The sequence below is a fragment of the Rousettus aegyptiacus genome, unplaced genomic scaffold, assembly GCF_014176215.1.
Source record: "Rousettus aegyptiacus isolate mRouAeg1 unplaced genomic scaffold, mRouAeg1.p scaffold_m13_p_8, whole genome shotgun sequence".
NCBI lineage: Eukaryota > Metazoa > Chordata > Mammalia > Chiroptera > Pteropodidae > Rousettus > Rousettus aegyptiacus.
Window position 1 is genome coordinate 80,864,901 of NW_023416311.1, and position 13,030 is coordinate 80,877,930.

The window sequence follows — 13,030 nt, forward strand, 5'->3', positions numbered from 1 at the left end:
TGCCACTATGTGGACCAATATAAAATCATCTACAGAGTCTCATGTCTTGAGTGCCACTGGACTGGAATGAGCTATTTGGGCAGGAACAAGGGCCAGTTCCACTGTGGCCTGTTTGCAGGGATGACCAGTGACCACAGGGCCCTATCCCACTCCAGATACTTTGACTCCGTTAGAGCTTTATTTCCCAAAGAATAATAGGTTCATTTCTTATCAGCCCAGCAGGATGGGGCTTGAAAAAATAATTAAATTCATTCATAAAAGTGATGGATTGTGACGTATCTTTTAGGTGTGAGTATATGGACTGAGATTCGTGCCTGATGTGTAATTAAAGACATCTAAATTCCCTGTAATCGGGTTCATGTCTGTTAAGGGTGGAAAATTTTCAAATGGCCAACTTCTGCTTCCGTTGTTTAATGTTAAACAGGGTATAGTTCTAGGAGATATTCTTTGCAAAGATATGCTAATGTTAAGGGTGTAGTTATGCTAATGTTAAGGGTGTATTATCCTGTGTAAAGATGTGTTAATAGCCAGCCTCTGCTTCTGTAAACCTGCTTGCTTGCTAGAGGGGGTTTTGGGGCTTTTAAGCTATCCCCTCTAGAGGCTTGGGACTTATCTCTTCTAACCCTGTGTGGAAGAGAGTCAGTCGCCAGCCGGCTAATAAAGGCTCACCATTCATCTCAATTGGCTCCGTGGGTCTTAGATTTGATCACACCACAACAATGTCCTATCTTACAACTGTCTCTACTTCAGTCCACCCACATGCTAACTGAACTCAATCACTCCAGATTCTTTGATGACAGAGCCAGAAGGGCCAGACTCTAATCCATTCCCTTTATGTGCCCTCACATCGGCCCTTAAGGCTTTGCTTACTCTGTTCCCTCCTCTGGGATGTCCCTTCCCGCCCTCATTCCTGCCTACCAAAAACCTATCATCCTTTGAAGAAGCCTAGAATTCCAGTCAGAATATATCTTTTCTCCTCCTGTTCTAGGAGCATGATACCTTGCCTGTACCGTGGTTCTTCATGGAGTGGCCTCTCATTCCTAAATATGGATGAGCATTGCCTTAAGATCTATGCTTCTGCCCTGGTCTCAGGATAGGAATAAAAAAAGTGGTGGCTGACTGGACTTGATGAAATGATGCAGTGATGTGACTTTTCTTTGAGTTGTATTGAACTAGTTTCTGTAGTGGACACTCTCATGCATGACCTAGTCCTTCCTCTTTCAGGAGCAAAGGTTTTATTTCTCCAACTGTCAGGAATGCTAGGAGGAATCAGCCCTCAGCTGCCAGCCCTCTTTGGTGATTGCCTGGGCTTTAAGAAAACTGCCTCGCCTAAGATCACCTGTTCTTTCAGGGCTGGCCTCCAGCCAATGACTAACAAGTGTGAGAATATAAAGGGTTGACTCTCTCTCCTAAACTCTAGACAACTCCGAAGGGCCGTCAGTCTTTAGGACAACCCAGTGTGGACAACTGAGGCCTTTGTTGGTCCTGTATCAAGGTAGACTTTCTAATCCTGGTTTCTTCCCCCACCCCTCACCCCAACCCTACCCCTTTCCTCAGGTATTGATCCTAAGAATACACTTTAATAAAGAGGTTACATGCTAACTTCTGTCACAGAGTAGATTTCTGGGAAACCCAATCTGGAAACGGTTTCATACCAATTAACTACTATTTTCTTGTAAATTTGTGGCTGTTCATACAGACAACAGAGGTGTTAAATCCACATTATTTATGTTTATTTTGTGATATAAATTCAGTGAGAATAAAAGTGAAGAAAGATGGATGTATAGGGTGGGGAAATAGGTAGTATTTACTGAACTCTAGAATAATACAAATTAGTGTCATGAATTTAAAATTGAATTTATTACAATTTGGTTAAATTAAATAACTCGTTGTATTAGCTATTATTTCAGTAAAATTAACATCATGCCCGCAAAGATATACAGATCATTCTAGCTTTTGTGCAGTTTGCTTTACATCTCTCTCCTCAGTTTTCTTTAATCCATTTCCCATTTGCCCACTTGCCAGCGGTGCTTGTCGCTGCAGTGTTTACCCCAAGATAACCTGTGGATTACAGTCCTAACCTTATGCCCCCAAATTGCCACTAAATATCTCACTTTTATTATTATTTTCTCATTGCTCTAGTATATCGATAGCCTTTGGAAACAAATGACATCATTCTATTTATAGCATTCTGTTTTTAGTAGTGGTATTTTCATTTGTAACATTCTGTTTTTAGTAGTAGTATTTTCATTTACAAAATATAGTAATTCTCGATCACTGAAAACGTCAAGTCCTAGAAAATATAGCATTCCTACATGTGATGTTAACATCATTCTCAAACAGTTGTTAACCAAAAATTTATTTGACGAATCTGATTTATGTGTACATTTCTGTTACATTAGAGTTAGAGACAAGTTCTGTTTAGAAATAACTTCAAGAAGTTTTCATATTCTATTTTCACATTGAGAACCAGTCAGATTTGCTTCAGCCTCAAAGAGCATGATTACGTAAAATTAATGCTGGCAGCAAGCTGCATTTTTCTTCTAAACAGAAAATGGGTTAATCAACAGCTCTTTGCTGGGAAGGTTTGGGTTTTGGTTTGCTGCAAGGAGCATCCAGGCCCAAAAGCTGTACTGACCTTTTCATCAGCTTCATCTCTAAATGTGCTTGACAAAGATAAGGAAATGAGACTCATCTGTGTCAAGCAAGTGGGCAATAAAGATGCCGGCAAGATACTTTCAATTTGTTTTGCTCTTAACTGTGAACAATAACAGCAGAGATATCTTGAAGGCATCCCCTTACGCTAATGGTGAGCCGCTGAAGGTCAGGAAAGTCTGAAGGTCAGGAAAGGTCAGGAAGGGCAAGTCGCAGAGGTACAAGAGATGGAGGGGACAGAAAAGGGCAGGCTGGTTAAATGGAAAGTTGTAAGCTCATCACTGTTAACATTCAGACTGCTCGAATTCAAAGTTATAGCTGTCTCCCTAGTTGTGTGACTGAACTAGTTCACTTAACTCTTCTGAACCTCAGTTTCCTGAAACTTAAAATAGGGCAAAGGATAGTTCTCATCCCATAGATTTGTCATAATGAGTAAATGAGTTAGTACCTGTAAAGTACCTAGAGTAATGGCTGGCAATGAAATTACTTAGGCCTGGTCCTTCTGGACTGGGAGTTGGAGGCTGAGCTCCCTAGTCCCCCAGGAAAGACCAGAGCGAATCGGAAGCAGCATCAACAGGAGAAGACAGCCTGTCTTTTATTGTATTATTTAAGTCAACGGACATTAATTAGCACCCAATAAATGGGTGACCTGTGGGTATACAAAGATGATGCAGACAGAGACCCTCTGCTCCAAAAGCCTATTGTCAGATGTGGAGCATAAAGTTGCCTGGCTCCTGGTAAGTGGAGACCTATCCTTTCAGATTCACAGTGGAGTGAGCATTGGGGTGACACTCCACTGGCCAGTGGTCATTCTATGGAGAAAGCCCTCCCTTGCATGAAGCCACAAGTACAGGGCAAAGAGCACAGTTTTAGAGGTAAGGTAGCCTTGACTCTGAATCTCTGGTCTGTTTTGGGTAATTTGGGGCATTGCTGTGCCTCAGGTAGCCTCGTCTGTAAAACGGAGATGATACTTATAGAGTTGTTTTAATAATTGAGATGATGCAAGTAAAACATCTAGCACAGGTACTCAGTGAGTATTAATTCACTGAACAAATATTTATCGAATATCTTCTCTCTCAGGCAACCAAAACAAAACATAACAAAAAAAAAAAGAAAGAAAGAAAGAAAGAAAGAAAGAAAGAAAGAAAGAAAGAAAGAAAAGAAAAAAGGCCTGATTCCTAGTGTACCTAAGGAGAAATAAAATTCAGAAAGCAAGAACTATTTCTAGAAAGGCTTGCTAATAATATTTTTGAGTGCTTACTATTGCCAAATGGAATGCTTTACGGCTAACTCATTTGATTTTCACATGATTAGTGGTTATGATTTGGACACTGTTACCATTTATTACCCCCATTTTATAGGAGAGTGGCTAGAGGAGAGGCAAGATAGGTAGGGCGTGTTCTGATCACAGTGAACCTCATAGCAAAGATCATGCAAAAAAAAAATCTGAAGCCTGTGCTGGATACTTTGTGTTGGCTCCTCTCAATGCACTCTCCTCCACTCTGCTCTGCCTTGCTCAGGGCCCAGTATCAAAGACTGTGTGTAAAACGGAGATGATACTTATAGAGTTGTTTTAATAATTGAGATGATGCAAGTAAAACATCTAGCACAGGTACTCACTGGGCTTCAGCCACTGGTTTTCTCTGCAGACGACAGAGGGATGGGTGTAGGTCAGGGTGTTGATTCCCCTGGCTCCCTCCCTGTGAGCTGGCCTTGAGTTGGCTGGATTCCTCACTGAAGGCCACTTCTCTAAGGGAGGCCAACCCACATGACTCTTTCTTCTTGGTTCCAGTTAATGCTCCCTCTCCTCAAATCTCTACACTTGAGGGAGCTAACGTCCATAAGGTCATCAACAATGGATCATTGCACTATTTTGTGGGTTTCCCCACATCTACAGCTTTATAAACTTTATAAATAAACCCATATGCTTTTTAATCTCTCTCCTTTGCCACTTCCCCTGTCCAGGTTTCCCCTTCACTAGATAACAGAATAGCATTCTAATTTATTTTTCTTTATCCACTCTTTTGGGAGGTAGGGGTGGGAGGAGGGGACAGAGGGAAGGGTATACAAATGAAATGGTTTTATTCTTTGCCAATCATTGATTTTTGGTGGTGGTAGGATTGAATCTTGCTTTTCTCTCCCTCAGTGATATCTTGGGTAGATTTCACAGCTTTATGGTTACTTTAAGTTATTAAAATTTAGTTAGCTTTAATCCCAAATTTTATTAATCTATTTTTTTGTTTTAAGATGATACTTATAGAGTTGTTTTAATAATGGATAATTAATTAAAATTAATAATTTAATAATTATATTAAAAATATTTTTATTATGAAAATTTTCAAGTATACAAAAGTAGAAAGAAAATAATATAAGTTTCCATTACCTCAGCTTCAATAATCGCTAACATTTTGCATGCTAATATCCTTTTATCTTTTCTTTGGATTATTTTAAAGCAGATTACAGATATTACATTAATTCACTTGTAAATTATTCAATATGTATCTTTAACATATAAGGTCAGTTTTTTTTTTTAAACAACTCCAATGGCATTACCACACCTAGCAAAACAATTATTTTTAAATTCCACACCCAATACACACTCAAATTTATTCAATTGCCTCCAAATGTCTTTTGCAGTTGTTTTGTTTCAATCAGGATCCAAACAATATCCAGTACTTTCTCTTCATCCTCCTCCTTTCTCTTCTTTTTCATCTCATTTATTTGTTGAAGAAAGTTTGTCATTCCTACACAATGTCCCACAGTCTGGATTTGGCTGATTGTATCCTTGTGGCATTGTTTAACATGTTCTTCTAGCTCTCATGTTTTCCATAAACTAGATCTAGAGGCTTGATTAAATTCAAGATAAATTTCTTGGCATATATGGGGCTATAAACTTCATCTTTTATGTGCACTCTTAATATCTTTCAGTCTATTCTCTGTGTAACAACCAAATGATTTTTAAACATATGTAAATCTGATAATATCACTAGTATCCTACCCTCACCATGCCTGAAAACTCTCAGTTGCATCTTGTGATTCTAAATCCAAAGATTGAAATACTTAACATAGTTATAGGAAACTGCTTTTCCATTTTTATCTTGTACTACATTTACCATATTCCACCCACACTGGCTGTCTCTTCTCATTCAATCATTATGTTCTCTCCTCATTCAAGGCTCCAGAGCTTGGTATTTCCTCTGACAGACATTCTTCCCTCCTTTTTTTGCCTAATTAACTCCTGCTTTTCAGACTTTAGAGACCACCTTAGTTCCTCAGGGAAGCCATCCCTGACTGCATAGATAGAATTCTTTTGTCTTTTAGTTCCAAGCGAAGGGGCAAAAAACTCAAGTAAGCAATCAATCAGATGGTTTAAGTAGAAAGAGGCAAGTTAACTGGCTCACATAACTAAAATGTTTAGTTGATATGAAGCTGGGTCTGTATGTTTAATTAATATCCTTTAGAATCTCTATTTCTTGGCTCTGCTCTCCTCTGATAGTGTCATTCTTAAATATGCTCTCTTCACATTGTGGCCGCCAGCTGCTCCAAATGCATTGTATTAGCTTAGCTGCTCAATTGAAGAAGTGGATCTCATTTTTTAAAATTTATTGTCAATTACAGTTAACATACAATGTTATATTAGTTTCTGGTGTACAGTATAATGTATAGACATTTACGTACCTTACATGCATCTTATTCTTAATGTTTCCTGGAAAAGTCCCTGTAGCTTTCTCACTAGTCTGTCCTGAATCACATAAATTGATCACTGTGGTCATGGGGATGCAGAACTTTCATTCGTCAGAGCTGGTTCATGCGGCTTTCAATGAAGTCAGTGGTGTGGTCAGCCCCACATTAACTGCATTGTCAAAGAATGTAGAAGGGATGGTTCACCAGAGGAAAATTGAAGGGCATTTTCTAGGAGCAGAGAAAATGTTGGACAGGTGAAAATAGATATCTCCTCCTAAAAAACAATAAACTTTTCCCTCATGGTACTATTCACAACTAAAATTTTGATTTATTCATTTGCCATTTTGATTAATGCTTATCTCTTCTGCTAGGCTGTAAGCCCCATGAGGATAGGAATGTTTTTGTTTACATTTTTATTATATATCTAGTGAGTGCCTGCCTCCAGTGGGTGCACAATAAATTCTGTTGAATAAATAGATGAACTGTATTTTGGATATCCTGGGGGTGTTATGTCATGGTGATTTTGGAGTTAGACAAATCTGAATTTTAGTGTTGGCTGAAGATTTACTTACAACATCTATGAAATAGGAAAATACATGGTTCATTGGACCTTTTTACGGATTCAGATAATGCAAAAGGTTGGCATATTGTAAGAACTGATATTTCTTTTATTCCATCTATTATTGCCAGGAAAACTGGCTATCCATATTTCCATGGCAGAATTGCCCTATAATTTAGTCCCCCATTCAGACACTCTTTTAACTGTAATTATGGCATATATCCCAGTATTTTCCATTCCACAGGGGTCCACCCTTCGACTATTCCTGGGGAAAACTACTTAAGCTACATACTAAAGCTCACAGACCACCTTACAAGTGACTGAGAGAGAGAAAGAAGGGTCATCCAATGAGCAACATACAATAGATGGTTGGAGGTCAGGTGTATCTCTTGTCTCTTCTAGTCACTTATTGTTTTGTATATTCTCAGCAGTCAAACTGATTAACACAATGGCCTTTAATGCCCCCAACCTCCCCATCTCCACTTCTATTTGCAACCTTGCCCTTGTCTATAGCCTCATTTAACAGAGGACTCCATCCCAAACTATCCAATCTGCTATAATAAGCAGGGAAATCGATAGGTGTTTTAGACCAACCTGGGTACTAAGCACCAAAAACACCTAGTACAATAGCCAGTACTATTGTACAGAAAGAACCAGGCTGAATGATGCAAAAAGAAATGAGTACTACTCCAAAGATGCTCAAGGCTACATGCCAGAGTTCTGCCCTAGAGTTACAGAGTTACCCTTATTCCTTCCTTAGTCTAGGTGTGTGGGGGCCAGTAGCTAGTAAAGCACAAGGCTTGAATAGGAAGGAAAAAATTCCATGAAAAGGGTTGATATGGGTGTTGGGAGTGGGCAAGACAAGAGACCAGAATGCTGGTATTATATAAGGACAAAAATAAGAGGAGCAAAAGGTGCCTACAGAAGAGGAATTGAAATGGTAGACCATAGGGAATGGAAACAATAGATATGACACCGTTTTGATTTTGAAGGCATTATCAGAGGAGACAGACATGAAAACTAACAACATAAAATACAAAATAAAAATTATAATACAAATCTGTATTAAGTCCTATGCGAGACATTCAACCTTTGCTTACAGTAATTAGAAAAGAGTTTGGTAGAGATTTTAAAGAACAGAAGACATTTGAGATAAACTTGAAGCAAGGTGAGGTTTCTTGAATGCCTGGTGGGTAAAGGTGATCTGCGTAAAAGCAAAACATGAGCAGACATAGAAGCATAAAAGTGTACATGGGTCAAGTATTGGGCAGGTGATTTAAATATAGCTGAAAATTAAGCTATGTTTGCAGGAATAATAAGTATAAAGGTTGGATATGGGACAGCAGTGTAGGGCCAAATTGCTCAGAGTCCGGATGTAGCAGCAAACCATTCAGGCTAAGAACTTGGGTTTTTGAGAAACAACCCTGGCTTTGAAACTTGGATGTAGTGTAAAGACAACACATTGTTATTCCTATTCTACACTTTGGGAGGTGACTCCCTGTGGAGGAAACTATTAGAGTCCTCAAATTCGAAAAATAGATGCTTTTCTTGTGGGCCAACCCCATTGCCTGACTGTTACCTAGTCTCCAGTCACTGACTCAAGTCTCTAGTTCAGTTGTTCAAGGGATGTATTGTCAGCAAGGTCATGTCTGATCTGGTTTCTTAAAACATAAAGCCAGCTGACCCTAAATTATAGATTTACCTTTTTGAGACCTCTTAATGTCAGAGAGGCAAAATTTGGAGAGCGAAGGGCTGGCTGGCAAAAGACCATGGTTGCAATAGAAAACAGAAGGATGGTAGCAACAGACATCATCTGGTGCTTCTGTTTTGTTAAATACCCTCCAGGCTACTTTGGTAAGCCTGTGCTTGGCAAATCCCTTTGTTCTTCCATAGCACTTTGGCTCTAAACTCTTTGTTTAGGCCACAAAGAGCCTTCAGGAATGCCTTTGACTTTATAACTTATGTTGGCCTGACACTAGAGCTCAGATCTTCATCGAATTTGTCATGAATGGGACCTTTGAACACACTGCCTGACATGGGACATATTTGGTCACTGAGTAGTCTGTGACTAGTTAATGTTTCACCAATGTTTCCAAGTACTCACACACACCTAAGATATCTCTTTAATTTTTTATTTTATTCCTGTTTTTATATTATTTTTTATTTTTAAAAAATTGCTGTAAAAATGAACATTTAAGTTGCTGAGGTAATGGCCAGTCACTTCCACAGGGTGTAAATCTTAAGAACCAAGACATTCAGATACATAACTACCAAGTGGTAATCTAACTCAAGAAATTTAATATTGATAAAATACTATTATCTAATATACAGTCCATTTTCAGTCATCAATTGTTTTGATATCCTTTATAGCAACTCCCCCCTACCCAACAATCTAGGACTCTTTCATGTCTCCTTACTTTGAAATGCTGCCTTAGCCTTTCATTGAAACTAAGATATATTAATAATTTTTATCAATAAAAAACACAAATACAGAGCACAAATAATAACAAGTAATGAGGCATATGCTAGGGGATGAATATTTTAAGTGTCATTTCATTTTATAACAGGAGGCCTTTGCCATAGTCCACACAAGAGATGATGAAGTTAAATCAGCTAAAGAGAAATAGATTTCAAAAGATTTATACAGAGGACTCGATTTGGTGTGATGACTCCAAGTTTTCTAACATGGGAATCAGCATGAACAGAGATGCTGTCCATTGCTGCAAAGAATAGTGGGAGGAATCATCTTGAAAGGGAAGATGAATTTGGATATGTTGAGTATAAAAGGTGCCTTAGGAGTGACCAAGTAGAGTTATTTAGTAGTAATGTGACCAATTTGTCCCAGTTTGCTTGGGCTTGCCCATTTTTAACACTGAAAGTCTACATCCTGGAAATCCCTTTATTCCTGGGCAAAATGGGACAGTTGGTCACCCCTGTAATCAGTTGGCCATTAGTGACGTGAGTCTGGAGCTCAGAGAATGGATGAAGTTGGTGACAGAAGGACATACCTACGTAAAGGTGATCATTTGAAACCTTAGGAGGAACTGAGATGTATTGAAGGGAAAAGCTAGGTGAGAAGATCTCAAAGCCTAAAGTGGAAGCTGAAATCCAGAGCGTCTCTCTTTCTGGGCAAGCAATTTCCCTAGCCCAGCAATCATAAAACAAGCATTGATTTACTTACTATGTATTTCAAATTACTTTTCATACCACTGTGAGCTCTTCATAAACTTGCTGTCTTAAGAACAGAAATTAAATCAACTTCATTATCCATCAAAGAGGTTATGATCACCCCTTTAGCCTGTGACTTCTTTACTAGACTCATTATTAAATTTGGAGATTTAACTTCTTTTTTGGTATTACTCACTTTTCATTTAATTCTTTATAGCCAATGGCTTGTGATCATTGCTTTTTAATTCCAAGTTTCCCAGTATAGCCTTTTCTACAATATGGTCCATTTTCTGCATCATGAAGTTCAGCAGAGTGGAACTTTGGTTAAATAAAATGAGAATGAATTTAAAAGTTTGTTAAGTTCTGGATCTTATACAAATCATAGGAACTATGCTTCTCCTCTGTTATTTTCCAAAATGAATGAGTATATTTGGACCTCAGTGAATCTACAGATTCACTGTATTAATACATTAAATGCATTTTTGTCATCTAATTGTTAGTTGGTCATTATTTTGTCAAAAGTGGTTTAATTCAGTAAGTCAGTTATAAATAACTAGTTTGGTTCAAGGTCTTCATTACAGATCTGATAGGGCCTCAAAGGTTATCTGCATTCCCATCCAAGACTATTCCTGCCTTTGCTTCTATATTTAGCCTTCCTGAATACAGCAAATGTTAAACTTGATCCATTTATATAGTATTGTAAAGCCTTATGTTTCCACAGCAGTTTCTCATCTTACTTAATTCCTACAGCTGTCAAGTAAATAGGTCAAGTATTGCTACCACTCTCATTTCAAAAATGAGGCACCTGAGATACAAAAGTGACTTGAGCAAAGTCACAAGATGAATCAATGGAGATGCCAACAGAAGGATACAGAATTTCTGACTCCTAAGCTGTTAGTTTTACCACATCAGGTGACCAGCCTTTACTCTGCATTCATGTGTCATCTGAAGTTATAAAGTACACTTGAACTGTAAACAGATAACCTTGCCGGCCACACTGCTCTTGCTCTTTACCATCTTTTTATAGAATTTGAGCCCTTATATAAAAAACTAGAACCCACGGAATAGAAATTGACTTATTTGATATGGGAGCTAATGCGAAGGATCTGAGAGAATAGTTTTCTTTTGCTTCCCCTCACTGTTCCCCACCAATCACTGAATGCTTTCAGTGGGCTCTGTATATAACTGTGGTACATTGTGTTTTTCCAAAGATAACCACAACAATCTCTCCTATCCTACCTACTATTTTCACAAAGTACTTTGATACTTCTCCCATGGAGAGGTGGTGTCTATGGCTTCTCCCCTTAAATCTGGGTGATTGGGTGATATGATGTGACTTCTGAGGCTAGACCATAAAGGCGATATAGCTTTGCCTGGTTCTCTTGGGACATTTGTTCTTGGAACCTAGATATCATGCTATAAGGATGTCCTAGCAGCCACACAGTTCATGTAAATATGTTATAGCTGATAACTCCAGCTAAGTTCCCATCCAATAGTCAGCATCAACCACTGGATGTGGTAAGTAAGCCTTCAGATGATTCCAATCCCCAATCTAGAGGGACTGTCCTGACAACCCTCAGTCCCGGGCAAACCAGGACAGTTGCTCACTCTACCCCAAGTGATAAATAATATCCCCCTCCCTCAGAATAACTTCTGAGAATTTAGGATCTTCCACTTTTACATGGCCCAAAGCTCCAGGCAAAACATCTCCTTCAAAGTGAAACAATTCAGGCACAACCCAAACCCAGAGGGGACTGAATTTCCTCCCCAGCCTAGCATCTGACATTTAATTTTCACAGTAGAAGATTTACTCCACAGTTCAAGAGCAGTGTGGCCTGCAAGGTTATCTGTTCACAGTTCAAGTTAAACTGTTGTCAATTTTTTTACACACCTGAAGGAAGAATTGGAACATATAACCTCTAAGGCGTATCCAACCCTAGAATGATAGGATTTACATGTTAATATAAATGAGTTGATCATTTCCTCTGCTAGAGGTGGTTTCTTATATAGAACCCAGAAGGGAGAATATGAGAACAATGTGTCCCTGAAAAGAAGTGATTATCTTACTCTACTCATTATCCTTTTTCTCCTGTATATTCAACCTGTATCTGCAGTTTCCTTTTCAGTAGTGTTTATGAGACTGAGGAGCTGGTCACCAGCAAAGAGTGCTGCCCTGGCAACATTTATACATGTTCGAGTTTCTCCTGCCACTCTTGTCTTTCTGTACCTTTTCTCAACCAAGCTACTTTTTTTTTTTTAATTATTTTTCACTTTTAAAAACTAAAATATACCCAAGAGAAGTGAAAATATATGTTCACACAAAGATTTGTATGAAGTGTTCAGACAGTCTTTATTTATAATAGCCATAGACTGGAAATAACTCAAATGTTCATCAACAAGTAAAAAGATCTACAAACTGTGGTACACCCATACAATGGAATACTACTCAGGAACAAAAAGGAACAAACTACTGACAATGCTACCACATGGAATTATCTCAAGAACCATTATGCTAAGTGAAAGAAGTCAGACACAAAAGAGTACATGGTATATGATTGGAATTCTAGAAAAGAAAAAACTAATCAACAGGGATAAGAAGCATAATAGTTAGTGCCTAGAGCCAGGGAAGGAGATAGAGCTGATTGCAAGGGGCATGTGAAAGTTTTTGTAAGTGGTGGAAATGTTTTATATTGTGATTTTGTGATAGTAGTTACACAATGTATATACATTTCTCAAGTCTTATAGAACTGAGTCTTAGGTACATTTTATTGTATGCAAATTAGTCCTTCATAAAGTTGATTTAAAGAATAAAAAATTAAAGTGAAATAAGTCAGACAGAGAAAGACAAATACCATATGACCTGTCTTACATATGGAATCTAAAACAAAAAGCCAACTCACAGAGAATAGATTGGTGGTTGCCAGAGGCAGGGGGCAAGGGGTAAAGGGTGGGAAAAATGAGTGC